This window comes from Polyergus mexicanus, unplaced genomic scaffold (assembly GCF_030449975.1).
Source record: "Polyergus mexicanus isolate NDT 795.1 unplaced genomic scaffold, iyPolMexi1.0 SCAF_27, whole genome shotgun sequence".
NCBI lineage: Eukaryota > Metazoa > Arthropoda > Insecta > Hymenoptera > Formicidae > Polyergus > Polyergus mexicanus.
Genome location: NW_027223347.1, coordinates 1,300,536 through 1,315,073, shown reverse-complemented (window position 1 = coordinate 1,315,073; position 14,538 = coordinate 1,300,536). Strand labels below are relative to the sequence as shown.

Below are 14,538 nucleotides of genomic sequence, written 5' to 3'. Positions count from 1 at the left end.
TGAATAAATGGATAGTAGCCTTTCTCTCGCACTCGGTGTTTCAGAAGACTGATATCGTGTTGTTGCTACCGTAGACGTACCGAATAATGGTTGTTCGGGGAGTATCTTGTCAAATCCATTATCTCACCTCTTGACATTCGTTTTTTGCGATGGCTTTATGTATATTTGAAGGCGCGTATGCTAATGCCAGGTAGTAAAGTAAGTTAGAAAGAGCTCTTGCGTGTTTCCATAGTAAGAAAAACACATTTAAAAATCATATTGATCCTAAAAATTTTCACAATATATGTAACTGCCTGTAGAATTTACGCAATTTGAAAAATATAAAAGAAATGTAAATAATATATTATGTGATATCGCAAAAAAATCGCTTATCGTATTCATCCGACTTTGCGCGGCTATAATAAACGCAATTCTTCGGCATACTCTCTTTTTATGAAAAATATTCATATTCGATTCTCTCTTTTAAAACAGATTTAGTGCCGTGTAATTATTATAGAAAATTCAAAGAGAACAAAAAATTTAATAAATTTTTTCTTTTTTGCAGTAATATAGCGGACATTAATAACGACGATAAAAAAAGAACGTCGTCGCGTAATTTCATTTATCAACGATTTATTGAATAGACCGTATCCACAGCGAAACGTAGCAATGTAAAAGTGCGTACCAAAGTATTCCAGATAGAATCGATCGACGCTCGTTAAACAGAAATATTCCGCCGTCTCTTTTCCGGCTGGTCTCACCTGAAAACACGGCTCCGCTTCCTGTACCCTTTTAATTCGCATTCGGAAAAGACGACAAGTTCAACGTTTAAACCGAGAGAACAGAGACCGACGGAGCAAAGTCGAATCATGAAGGAACATCAGAGGGAGGCGCGTGTAATTAACGAGTATTCTCAATAAGACGAGGGAAGGGAGACAGTCGAACAGGGAGAAAAGAGCGCTACGATGAGCAGACTCCTCGAGGGAAAAAGTCTCAAAGCTCCGAATGACTGAAGCGCGCGATCGAAGAGCTTCACCTGTTAAATAAAATACATTTAAATTCCAGCGACACGTTCTGGCACGTGGGAGCTATTGACCTCCCTTTTTCCCCGCCGTCACCTTCGTTTATGCTCTCTTCCACCGTCACGTTTTATCGTAACATGAGACAGCTCAATGCAGCGAAACTCGCATACGATGGATGACTACCTTCTCTGTCCCTCTGTCTTTGCTCTCTCTCTCTCTCTCTCTCTCTCTGCTCTTTTTGGATCTTCTTTATATTCTTAAGCTATCTCTGCCACGCGCGCGTTTCGAGCTTCGTTCTTCTTGCTTTCTCGATCTTACATAGCGATGATGCAATTATATTATGAAATGTGCGATTATGAAAATCAAGAACTTGCTATTCGTTGAATTCAAGCTTCATGGAATTCACGGTTCGATGCTCGGTGATTGTCCATTAAACAATTTTATATTTGTGTCGTATGAGAAAAGTATGAATTCGCTATTATACAGAAAAGCTACTTATTATTTTGGCGATTTATGTTTGTTCTATGAAAATATTTTGATTAAAAAAAAATACATTTACATGCATTCACATAACATCATAAATATATCAATTTAATGATATATAAATAAATAAGTAGCGTTTTTATTCAAAAAATAATTTGTAGTAAATTTCATATCTGTAATTATATACTTAATAATATTTATATTTACATTTTCTATTTTATGTTATATTTTAATGCATAAATAAAAAAAGGAAGTGAACAATTCAATCGACAATGTGCATATAATCCATACCAACATATAACATAGAAAGAGGATACATCCGGTTTAGTCAATCGGCATTGCATTCACGTAACACCTTCGGTACCACCATCACATTGCATCCACGTTTTCCTCTGTTCCTCGGCTATTCTATTTTCCTTTGTTTCATTTTATTTATCTTCATTTCTACCATACGCGGCCACATTTACGACAGACCATCGCGTCGACATCGACGTCATCGTGTAGTTGTCCTTGCCATTCCATTCCGCTGGATTTCTCGTCGTACTTTTACTCATCCCGCATCGCTGCCCGGAAAATAGATATTATTATACCGGATGCGCCCCCCTACGTCCTATGTGTAAGTTCCATAAATATCAAACAAACGGCCCTGAGGCCATATCCAGAAAGGCGACTATCTTTTTCTATATGATAGCGAATGGAACGTATCTCAATGGTATGGTTTCGTAAATTCGTTGCAAAAACTAATATTTGAGAAAAAAGATAAATAAATATAAATACTATATAATATAATTATAAATACTATACTTCTACAATATAACAGTAATATAATATTTGATTACATATATTATTATTTATGAATAATTGCATTATATTTACCACAATAGCTCAAATTACAATTTCGGAAATATTGATAGATAGCATATACATGTATGTATGTATACGATATTCATTAATGGCGTATTTCCTGTCTTATAAATATATATATATATATGTGTATTGCAAAAATTTCAAATTTTTCTTACTTCTATAAACGTAATATAAAAAAAAATTCTTTTATAATTTACAATAATATATGTATATATATTTTTATATATGTATATATATATATATTCTTTTATAAAAGATTTAATATCTAATATTTTAATTTTAATATAATTTTAATTTTTTCATTTATTATATATTTTAATAACTTGATTTTGTATTGCAAAATAAAATATTCTTTTCTTATTATCTCATTATCTTTTAATGTTTTTTCACATTTATTTGTCAAAGTTTTATAAGTAGAATCTTTTCTTGCTTTTTTAACCGTAGGACAATTTATTTTCTTTTTTTTTGAAAAAAATCATAGTCTGCTATTTTTTTCTTACCCTTTTAGATCTATGTTATGGTTTACCAGACAAATTGCTGGGAAAAATTGTGGCTGTGCACATCGCAGTCGCGACTACTGCGCAAGTAGGGAAGAGAGAGTGTACACGCAAAATGATAAATCCTGCAGAACAAAGATTTTTCTTTACAATATTCGTACTTTTTAATACTGAAATTCGTTAAAAAATATATTTCGCATATCATGCGTAGAGATACATCATTGTTTATTGTATAGAAAATCAACATTTTATATTAAATTATTTTTAATTATATTTTTTTAATTATATTTAAATTTTTTTTTTTTAATTATTATATATATATATATATATATATATATAATTAAAATAATTAAACAATAAAATACATATATGAATGGCGCGCTCGCAACGCACGGTATATATATGCCAGTATATATAAATATAAATGTCAATTACTTGTCCTATGGCAGGTAGCTCTGCTGCTTTAAAGTATTTCATATTCATGAGGATCAAGGTAGATTATATGTCACGTGAACATCAAGTTTAGACTAATATACCTGTCTTGTGAAAGACATTAACGAAACTATTTAGAGGATTATTCATTTATTACTTTCTATCAAAAAATTATTTAAAGACCCAAATATATTTTAGCACATAATTAAATATTTAAAAACTGGCAATGTAGTAGAATATATATTCTTAAATATTTATGTAAATATATTAATACACAAAAAAAACTATGCAGACGTTGCTGTAAGTGTGGAGTGTGTTATAAATAAGAATGTAATAATTTTAGATAAAAAATATATGTTCATTAAGAGTACGCTTTTAAGTCGATTTATACGAATCGACACCCTAGGCTTTCTCATCGAACTAAGTTTCATTGTTGGTGACGTATGCTTCCCCGTTTAGGGGACAAGTTTCGGAGATGGCTTCCTCGAGAGCCAACGGCACGAAACTCCCGCGGCGCAAAGTCTGGCTCCGAGTTAGATTAAGCCGTGGCCAGTAAGCCACCTTCAGAAATTGCTCGTTGCCCTTCGGATTTCATTAGCGTTTCGAGCGAATCTCATATTCCACAAAGTGCTTTTTGGGAAATTTGCGGTTCCAGCTCTACGTTGCGAAAAAGAATGATAACTTTCTAATATGTTGGATTTATTTTAAATGGAACATGGTAATATCAAACTTGACATTATAGAGATGCATCTTCTTTTGAACTACAAACCTAGTAGTAGGAAATATATATCTACTATCTACACAATTATTTTGTATTGTATTTGAAACAAATACGAATTTAAATAAAAATTTATCGCATAAAATATCGCATAAATCTATTGTTGCAGATTTAATTAAAAAACAATATGTATATTATCGCATATTTTTATGTTGTAGCTGAAAATTGCTAGTTAAATGTGGATCAGTCCTCCGTACATTTACCAAACGCCCGTCTGCTAATAGTATCTGGAACATTTGCACCGCCTCTATTGAATGTAAACATGCGAAGCGTCAAACGACTAAAGACCTTTGATGTTCAATTGCTTGCAGAGTATAAACGCCCTTGAACTATCTTCTTGAATCTCATGTGAATTTCGCCCTTTAGAATTCGTTCATCGATAGAATGCATTGCTAGTAATCAAATTTCAACTTGTTCAGACTTTATAATATGTGATCCGCGGAATGATAGAGTAATTTCTCAGAAAATTATATCAGAAATACTGTCATCTGTAACAGCTGATATATTTAAAAACACAGACAAAACTCAATTTTATCTCAAAACTTCATGAAAGCATATAAGATATATGTATGAAATAAATCATCAATCGAGTCATATGCGCGATAAGAAGAATAAAAAAATTTATTTATAAAATATAAATTTTTTTCTCCCACCCTCCCGGGATTGTTAATTTCATCAGAATTTTTATCTTCTAATCCTGAAATGAATTTTGCTGGAAAATCCGATTATTGAGAGTTTGGAAACTGTGGAAGCAGAAATATAATAAAATTAGCTGTTCAGCACTTGGTGCCTCTGCTCTTCTTCCGACTTGATAATTCCATCTGTAAAATATCTATATACAATTACATAATTATTAATAAAGAAATTTTTTTCTCAGGATTAAAATAAGATATTAATGCACTTATAAGAATTTCCATTTTATATTAAATTTATGTTTTAAGATTTTCCAAAGAAATTATCGAAAATTAAGCATGATAATTGATAATGAAATATATATAGAAATTTACACATTATTTTCATCTAATTAAATAATTTTAATTAAGAAAGTTATCGCTTGATGATGAAAATCCTGACACATCGTTGAATTATTAATAGTGACGAGAAACTTAACGATTCCGCTCATACATACGTATTTGCATATATCAGTGTCGTCTGGTGGCTTATATCAAGTTAGTAATATCGTTTGCACTGTACGATCTTGTCTTTTCGGCTCGTGTATAAGGATCACAGAAACGATACTAGGATTAACGTCGCGAATTGCATCGAAACTCGTTTACGATCACGTGACCCTGCCTCTTCCATTTTGCGGGAATGAACATCCTGTTTCGTGGAAGACTAGATGGCCGGAGGGATGCAGCGGCGGCGACAGCAGAGAATTACCGTTGTCGGTAAATGGATTAACCGGACAGATATTACGAGCGCAGGGGCTCTTTGATGAGCGCCAGTTCGTTTATCGTTAATTTACAATGGTACCTACTCTCCCTGCCACCCCTCTTTCTCTCTTCTTCCACTCTCTACGCCACCCCCCTTCCCACCCATTTTCCATATCAACCTCCGATATCACCCCGACATACGAGTATCCACCCGTTCCACTTAATCCCCTTTCCCCCTTGGCCCGCGCACCACTCTCTCCACCGAATCCCGGCACGACCGAAAATCCCACCCTCTTCCGTCGGCTCGGCCACCAATTATTGCATTGGTAATCGATTGGATTATCAAAGTTTTGATAACGCATCGAGCTCTGCCGCCTCCGCGCTCCTGCGCGCGCGCTCTCAACACACCCTCCGCGTCCTATCCCCTCGTTACCATTCCACTGTGTTCCGTGCCATGGCAAATTATTTGCTCCGACGAAGCATGAATTCCAACCGTAATTACATTTCGCCTGATATTCAATTAGAACTACCGGTTCGTTCGGCGTGCCTATGAGGAATTGAAAAAGGGGAGCGGAAAAGTGCGATTGAACGCGCATGAAGAAGCTCGTATATAGTGATACGTCGACATCTCAACTTGCCTTCCTGAGAACTATAATATAGTTATATATTACAATATCTCTGTTTGTGTGTGGATACAGTACATTTAAAGAATAAATATATATAAAAATGTATATTATTAAAAGCATGAGCAAATTTATAGTTATGTCATATTTACAATGTATTGTATTATATAATAAATACGTTTCAAGAAAAAATTTATAAATTTAATTTTATTATGAATAAATTTATTTTCTAAATTTAACAAGAAACATATTTTCTTTCCAAGTTATAAAATTTCATAATTATATCTTATTTCTTTGTATAAAAATTCTATTCGATTATACTTACGAATAAATGGACATATCAATTTTTTGCAAATTTGCATCGCAAGTCTGCCGGTTATCTCGAAACAACGTAGCGCGTAATTGTTATAGATACCGAACACCGTCATTCTCGCGAGAAGTTAATCTCTTTCATTCGCGATCGCAGCATGTCGTACGGGCAACGGCTATAAATCCTATATCCAGGACGACGGGCATCTGGTTCTCCGACCGTTTTTCACCAGACGCGATGCCGCGCGTATATATACGTTGCCCGTGGACAGATTACTGTAGCTCTCTCCCGGTAGTCACACGCCGCGTCGGGGGCTCCCGAGGGAGTTTAATTTGCAGTAATGGGCGCATCCTCGCACGAACGAAAGATTAAAAGCACCCACCGCTTGCAGCAGCAGCAGCAGCAGCAGCACCGCTTCCATTCCCGCTCTCGATCTCACCATCTTCCCGACTGCTCGCCGACCAAATGGCTGTTCGCCCCGCGCTCGTCAGAAAGGAACCAGTTCAGATACCATTTAGCGCTTTCTACGCTATATTCCTCCTCTACGTTTCTCCTCTCGCTGACTCGCGAGCCAACGAGTCTCGTAGTCTCGTTGCTCGCCTGATTAAATGCGAAATTCCGCTCAGTTCTTTCGCGTTCGTCAATTCGAGCTTCAACCCGGCGGCGCCCTCGCGTTCCTCATCCTTGGCGTCCTCTTCTTCCGCTCTTCTTATTCCACCGGCGAACGAGTTGTTTCCACCTTTGCCCCCCCATCCCGCTGTCTTCCACCGCGCACATCTCCGCACAGCAGCCACCCCTTTTCTTAGTCGCGTTCGGCGTCCATGAGGGTACATAGCTATACAGACGTGGATATTGCCTGGCGTTACCCGAGGTGAAAGGCGTGCGGATATTTGTTTAACGCTAATTGGAAAATGCTTCGGCCTCTTTCCAGCATTCTCCGCTCTTTCTCTCTCATGTCTGGATGTCGGAGCGCGTTAACGAGCCGGCTGAAAGTAGTCCACCGGTACACGAGTAGCATATATACGCGAATCGCCACCTAACGTTTTTCTTCTAATGTCATCTTATTCGTGTTGTATGCTCGTTCCTTTTATTTTATTTTTGTTGTGTTTTCCTAGTTGTCGAGTCGAGAATTCGTTGCTCTTTTTTTTTTTTAATTAAGATGCATAAGAAATTGATGCGAGATAAATTTTTGCTTGGTTTTTTAAATAATTCTTTCGGTGTATCGTTATTATAAAGAATTCTTTTGTTTACTGTACATAATTATAATTATCGATAATTTATTTATATGAAATAAACTGTAATTGTGCACTGTTATTTTCGAGAACTGACTTGAATTGAAAAGAGCGGCGCGTTTCTTTGGGAGCGTTTCAAGATAAACTATTAAACGTTTAAAGATGTTACTTTACGAAATAATAAACAGCATTATTTATTGAGGTGCATGTGTGTGTGTGTGTGTGTGTGTGAAGATCTCTTCAAGTAAATATAAATAAATTACGGACAATTATAATTATGTGTAGTAAACAATATATACATTTTATTAGCTGTAACTATAAATCTTCCTTTCAATTAAAAATAAATCTCACGTGATGCGAAATAAGATTTTTTTTAAGAAATTAATATTAAAATAGAGAAAAAGAAAATAAAGATATATGAGAATAAAAAATATTATTTTTGATATAATTGTTATTAATAATTGTATTTTAAATGTGTTTGTTAAATTTAGATAAAAAGAAGTGTTTTTATCGTGAATAATAATAATTCAAAGTCTTACTTTTTAAAACGTTAAAAGTTATCTTTTTATATTTACACACATTTTTAAAGGCCATTACGCTATTGCATTTTTTACTCTTTTTTGCGCGAATTTGGTGACTGCGCCAGTTTGTAATCTACCTTTTCCAATCATCGAGCTGGTATTCGCTGTGCAAAGATACGGTATTGCGGACTCGGCTCAATGAAAAGATAGGAAAAGGGAGAAGAAAAACGATTCTTTATATACCACAGGCTATGTTTCACGAAGTTCCGTCATGCCGCTGCGAAATGATGCTCTCACTTCCTGCTTTTGACGTACGATGATTCATCGTTCCCATGCCATTTGTCTCAATGCAGGCTCATTTCCCGACATCTCAAGAGACGCCAATTCCAATTGCGAAATGCATCGAAAACTTCTAAGGTTTACTTACCGCGGTTAAGTACGCACGCGTTTTCTGTCGCTTTTTTCATTTTACGATCATATTATTGCTCTCTCTTTCTTTCTTTTTCTCTTGATAGCTGCAATATCTCCTTTTTATACTTTAAATTTTGACTTTGTTATGTGTTGTACAAATACATAAAATTCTCATTATTGAAAATATTTATAAGCGACATAATATTATATATTATATATATATATATATATATATTGGTTTTATTAAAAAATAATAACTTGAAGAAAAATAATAAAAATTTTATTATTAAATAGAAAAGATTATATTTTTATATTTTAATATTTATTTAATATTTAATCTAGACTTTTTCAATACCTATTAATATGTTTTTAATCATATAACAAGTATTTCTAAATTTTAATTAATATTTAATAAAGAACGATTCTCGCAGTGATTTCAAAATCGTAAAGTCAAGACTCGCGAACATTACAATGCGGAAGAGGGAATCTGAGAGAAGCATAGCTCACCCCCTTTGCTTTCATACGAGAGGTACAACACGAGACACGCATGCCACCGAGGGGCGATGCCAATTTGTTAGCGCTTGTCCTTCGGCCGGCTTGACGTAGGCCCGAAGTGGGTGCGCACGAACAACGGTCCATTTTATCGAATGATTTATTCAGAACATGATCATTAATGGAGGAACATTACTCTCTCGTCAGAAATCAATAGACGCTCGGTCGCGGCACAGCAGGTCGCCAGGGTTGGCGGATCGAGAGGGACGCGGATCGAAAATCAACGAGGAAAAGAGCCGATGTGATTGCACGAAGGCGCGTACGTGTGTGTGTATGTGTGTGTGTTTGTGTGCGCGCGTGAGAGAGAGAGAGAGAGAGAGAGAGAGAGAGAGAGAGAGAGAGAGAGAAAGCAAGAAAAGGAGGAAGGTTATACAATATATGATAAAAAGAGAGAGATAGAGAATTACCGCGCATCCTCACCGATTCCTCCACATATATGTATGTGCCTTCTCTCCCCTTTCCCGCCGATTGCGCGCTCTCTTTCTGTCCATAGTGTACGCTGTGACCCATACTTCCAGCTGCACTAAATCATGAAAACAAAACCGAAACAAACCAAAATAAATTGCACGGGTAATGTATTCAGGCTGCAAATGATTATTCCAGATCCGTCGGGTTCAGCCTGCCTGCGGCTTTCCGCAAACCGCCGCTCTTGCCATTCCCCGGTTGCAGGGCACCCCAACCTCCGCGTATTCTATGTCGTTATGTACTCTCCCTCTCTCTCTCTCTCTCTCTCTCTCCTTGTCAATCTATCCATTTCTCTTTTTTACATGTTCATTCCTGCGTTTAGAATTGTCCCTCCGACCTTCTATTTGATCTCGTCACTCAAAACATAATTAGCCTCACGTCAACCCGTTTGGAAATTCGTTATCACGAAAATACTTTTGCACCTGAAATTGACATACGTTACTGCCATTCATAGGATCACGAAATAGCTGCTGATTTTCAGAAATGTCAACGGAGAGCGCCGTTTTTTTATATTGAATTGACAAAATTTTTACCTTGTTATTATAGATGCACAGAAACGAATTTACTTTAAATTTACTAGAAATGACAAAGCGCAAGCATAGATGTCAAAATTCATTAAATATTGCGAGAATAATTTTCAGACATTTCAATAATTTTTTATATGTATAATTTAATAGAAAAAAAATGCATTGCACAAATTGTTTTAAGATAAGATTTACAAAAAATACCGATCTTACAGAACAGTTATCACATATTTTACATTGCATTAGTATAACGCAAAGTGGAATTTAAAAAGAATACAATAGTAATTTTAAAAGATTTTAAATATTTTGCATAATAAAACGTATAGCTTACATGCGAAATTAATGTGCGAGAATCACCCACTTACTCATGTCCTATGTCTCGCATAATCAGTGGCAATCGAATTCTCACAAGCATCAAATCTAATATCGTTTGCGTTCCAGTTTCACACGCATCCTTATACATTCGACTCGCGAATTCAACAGAGTACCACCTGGCAAAAGCAAGTGACAGCCAGTTTACCGCAACGACAAGATTAAGGAGTAGGGTATTTACCTCGACAAGATGACAGCTCTGGATACGAAGTCGAAGTAAAGGGTTGGGCGTTGCGTGAAGATTTATGATTGTTACGCTGCAGGCTGTGGGTGGTGGAATATAATAGGCGGACCATTGCTTCTCCCTAGGGGCCCCCAGAGGCGACACTGAGTCCACCGGACAAGGGTTGGTCGCTGCTGCGAAGGTTGCCGTAACACGGGTCTAATAGCTCGTTTGATCGGGACACCCACTTCATGGTGCGACTCTTGCCTTGCTTTATCGCGTCTCATCTCTCCTTTCGTTCCGCCCTTAGTCGTCGCGCTCGTTCGCTACGAGAAACATCATCTAACGGTGCACTGATGAGACGAGCTTTACGGCTTCTCGAGATATTGTACTTGAATTCAGAGAGTTCCGAGCCTTTTGTTGAAGGACATCGTACGTTGATGCAAATTAAACATCTCTTTTCTGCTTTTTCGTGCAATATTGATACAAAAATTGATACAAAAAAGAGTGCATATTTAAAAGCAAAAAAGACAATAACTATTAAAATATATTAAAATATATATAAATGATATGTATAAAATCTCTTAAATATTTTATTTATATAAATATATGTTGTCTAAATATTATATTTTGTGTGTTATATTTTATATAATTATATCAACGAGAGAGATTAAAACCTATTATAGTGCTATTATGTTGCATTACACTTGAATTTATACGATAATTTATCACTGATCTTATCGGTTTAATTAGTTTCAATAAATACATCCAAAGCTATACCGACATTATTATACAATATATTAAATCATATATTATATATAAAGCTTTTTACTCAACTTATATAATCTCATATCTACATATTGTCCGCGTTTCGATATAAAATTTAATGCCGATCTATCGAATATGAAATCTTCTCTATTTAGAGAATATTAAGATATATAATATTTTTTATATTGTCTCTCTCATATATATGTTTAATCCGAACAAAAAGGAAAGAAAAAGAAGCTTTACAGCAAACATTGCGCTATATTCATCATATGACAAAAAAAATAGTCAATGATTTGTATATACTATTTACATATATATAATTATTACAATTAATTTAAATGAATTATACTGTATATATAATGCTTATATTGGCATGAAAAATATTTAAAATTATTTTCATTAGAAAAAAAAAACAAATCAAGAAATATTTTCTTTCTTCCCCAATTTATTATTTTGAAATGGACAAATGTTGAAATGGAGTAACGCCTAATAATGTAAGCTCCAAATAAATGAGTAGCTGAAGGTAAAGACCCTCATCGCGCCAACGAATGAGCGAGTGAGAGAAAGGGAGAGGAGAGAGAAACAGAGAGATCGGATGTCGGGAACTGCCGCGCCAGGAAGAAGTACGACCGGGAATCAAGACAGGAAAAGCAAGCCGAAGGAAGGGAAAGGGGAGATGAGCTGTGCAATGGTTGAGGTATGGGGGATAAGAGGATGGTCCTTAAAAGTTCGGGAAGAGCCGCTCTCTACCGGTAGCAGCCAGAACGAGAGTTGTTATCTAATTTTACTCTCAACGCTTCTTCGATTTATTCGCCAACTTCTCGACGCATTACAATATGCTGCTAACAGAGCTCGGATCGTCTGCCGCCGTCCTTCTCTTTCCCTCTCTATCTCTTTCTCCTTCTATCTGTATTCCCCCTTACGTCTGTATTCCCTGTCTCGTCTTCCGTTGGTTTCATCCCCTTCATAATACGAGATACATACTAGACAACAGGTACACAGATCTATATACTCTTGTCACATTCAATCTTGCCAAATACTTTCTCGCTATCAATTATTCACTCAAATTTTTGACTTATGTAGATTTCTTTTCATTGCAATATTCTTATTATAGCTATTTATTCAAATTAAATTATGACTTAAATAAAATTACAGATTGCAAAATTACTTTTGGCGTATCTCGTATAAAATTACTTTGTCACAGTTCTATATAATTTCGAGAAGAATAGGAATTACTATTAAATACAGATTACTATTAAATTAATTGCTTAAGACCAATAACCATCTTTAAAATAATTTGTAGAATTGCAAAATACATTTATATTGTATTTTTATATTACGTAATTAATAAGAAATAATAATTTTTAGTTATCTTTTTAGTGAGATATTTTATATCTATTATTTCTAAAAATTTTTAATATCTAATTTAATATTCTAGTAATATTTTTTGAATTCTTAATTGTGAATATTTGTCGGCTATAACTTAAACTAAAAATTAAATTTTTTTATTATTTATAGATACTATTAACCCCGACTTCTGAACTCAAGCATTATATTTGATATATCGATTCCCATACAATTATATAAGATACAGGAAATGTCTATGTATTTGTCAATGGTAATCGGCACACATGTACAAACGCACATACTATCTGAGTTCATTGATCGAAGCATCATTTGTGTGGATCTTTCGTGGTTACCTTTAGAGAGGACGCGTTTGTAAACTATTTTAATTACAGCTCTGTTGCTATTCTATTCTGTTGCAAGTTGATCCACCAACTGTTCCATACTGCTTTTATTGATCTACCTATTAAATAATTCCTCATAAATCCTATGCAAGAGCATTTCGATTAATTTTATTTTGCTAAAATTATATATATTCAAACGATGTAAAAAATATTATATATATATGTTATCAAAATTTATAAAAATTTTTAGAAATTAATAAATCAGAAATAATTATATACCTATTCACATATACATAATAATCCTATTTTGCCAAGTTTAATTCGATATATTGATAGAGATGTTACCACTCGTTATTTGATTGTTTCAACAGATAATTATAATGAAATTGTAAGACTTCAAAAAAGATTTCATGTTTTTAAATGTTTTTGATAGTACTATATTGATTGAGACAAAAGAAAAAAATAATATTGTTTACATTCTGAATTCTAAAAAAATTGAACACACATACGTGATCATGATAGTAATGAAATATATATTACAAGTATATTATATATACTGCAATTATTAGGTACGTTCAACTGAAACGTGCAGTAAAGTCATTGTTTTATAAAAGTCTCAGTCTATGTTTTAATTAAACGTACCGTATATATTTAGTTGAATATATTGTATATGCGTGTGTGACTGCAGCAAATGTTTGAATTGTTAAAAACATTAACATTACGTCATATTGAGAAAAGATACGATATAATTCATATTTGTGTATATATGTCTCTTTCATATTAATAATATAAAACTTCACGTTACATTTGAAACAACTCGAAATATATTTGTATTATTATACATATATATACGTATATTTTATAAATAGAATTTTTATAATTTAAAAAAGATTTTGTTTTAAAAAATCTACGTTAATTCGTGTAACATTCTATAGATCCGCGATTCTAAATTTATGAATTTGTAGTTTTACTACTAAAAGAAAAATCTGTAATTTTCTAGCCACAACTGACACAGACACAGTAATACCGCGCATTGATATTCCAATTACACGGCCGAAAACCTTTTGCCGCGTAAAAGTTCGAGTCGCTGCAGCTACGAAATTGTTTTAAATTGAATTAGCTCGATCAGAATGCCTATTAATGTAGGTAGGTATATTGAACCAACGCGACCGCGAGCGACGAGAACGCTCCGCTCGGTGAGCCCGAATTCCCTTCGGCGCGGCGAACAAGGGTGCACCGAAATTTTCGGGAAAATTACAACGCGAATTCTTCCACACTCCATGGTTACACGCGTAACGTTCATCGAGTTCACTCCAGCGCGGAGGGCTGTTACACTTGATCAAAGCCGACGTGTATAGTTACGTACATTTGAGCCTCCCTCATCCCTTCATTCCCCTCCCTCTATCACGCATGCATCCCCAGCATCTCTGTCATCGTGTAGGTGCGCTTCAGTCGTGCTATTTGCATATTACTGGCGT

At 34.8% G+C, this 14,538-nt stretch overlaps 1 protein-coding gene across 3 annotated transcripts in view; it reads left to right on the top strand.

Annotated features, from left to right (window-relative positions):
• LOC138943585 (nucleolysin TIAR) overlaps nt 1-14,538 on the top strand; it is a 408,695-nt gene that overhangs the window by 28,112 nt on the left and 366,045 nt on the right. The window lies entirely within an intron of this gene.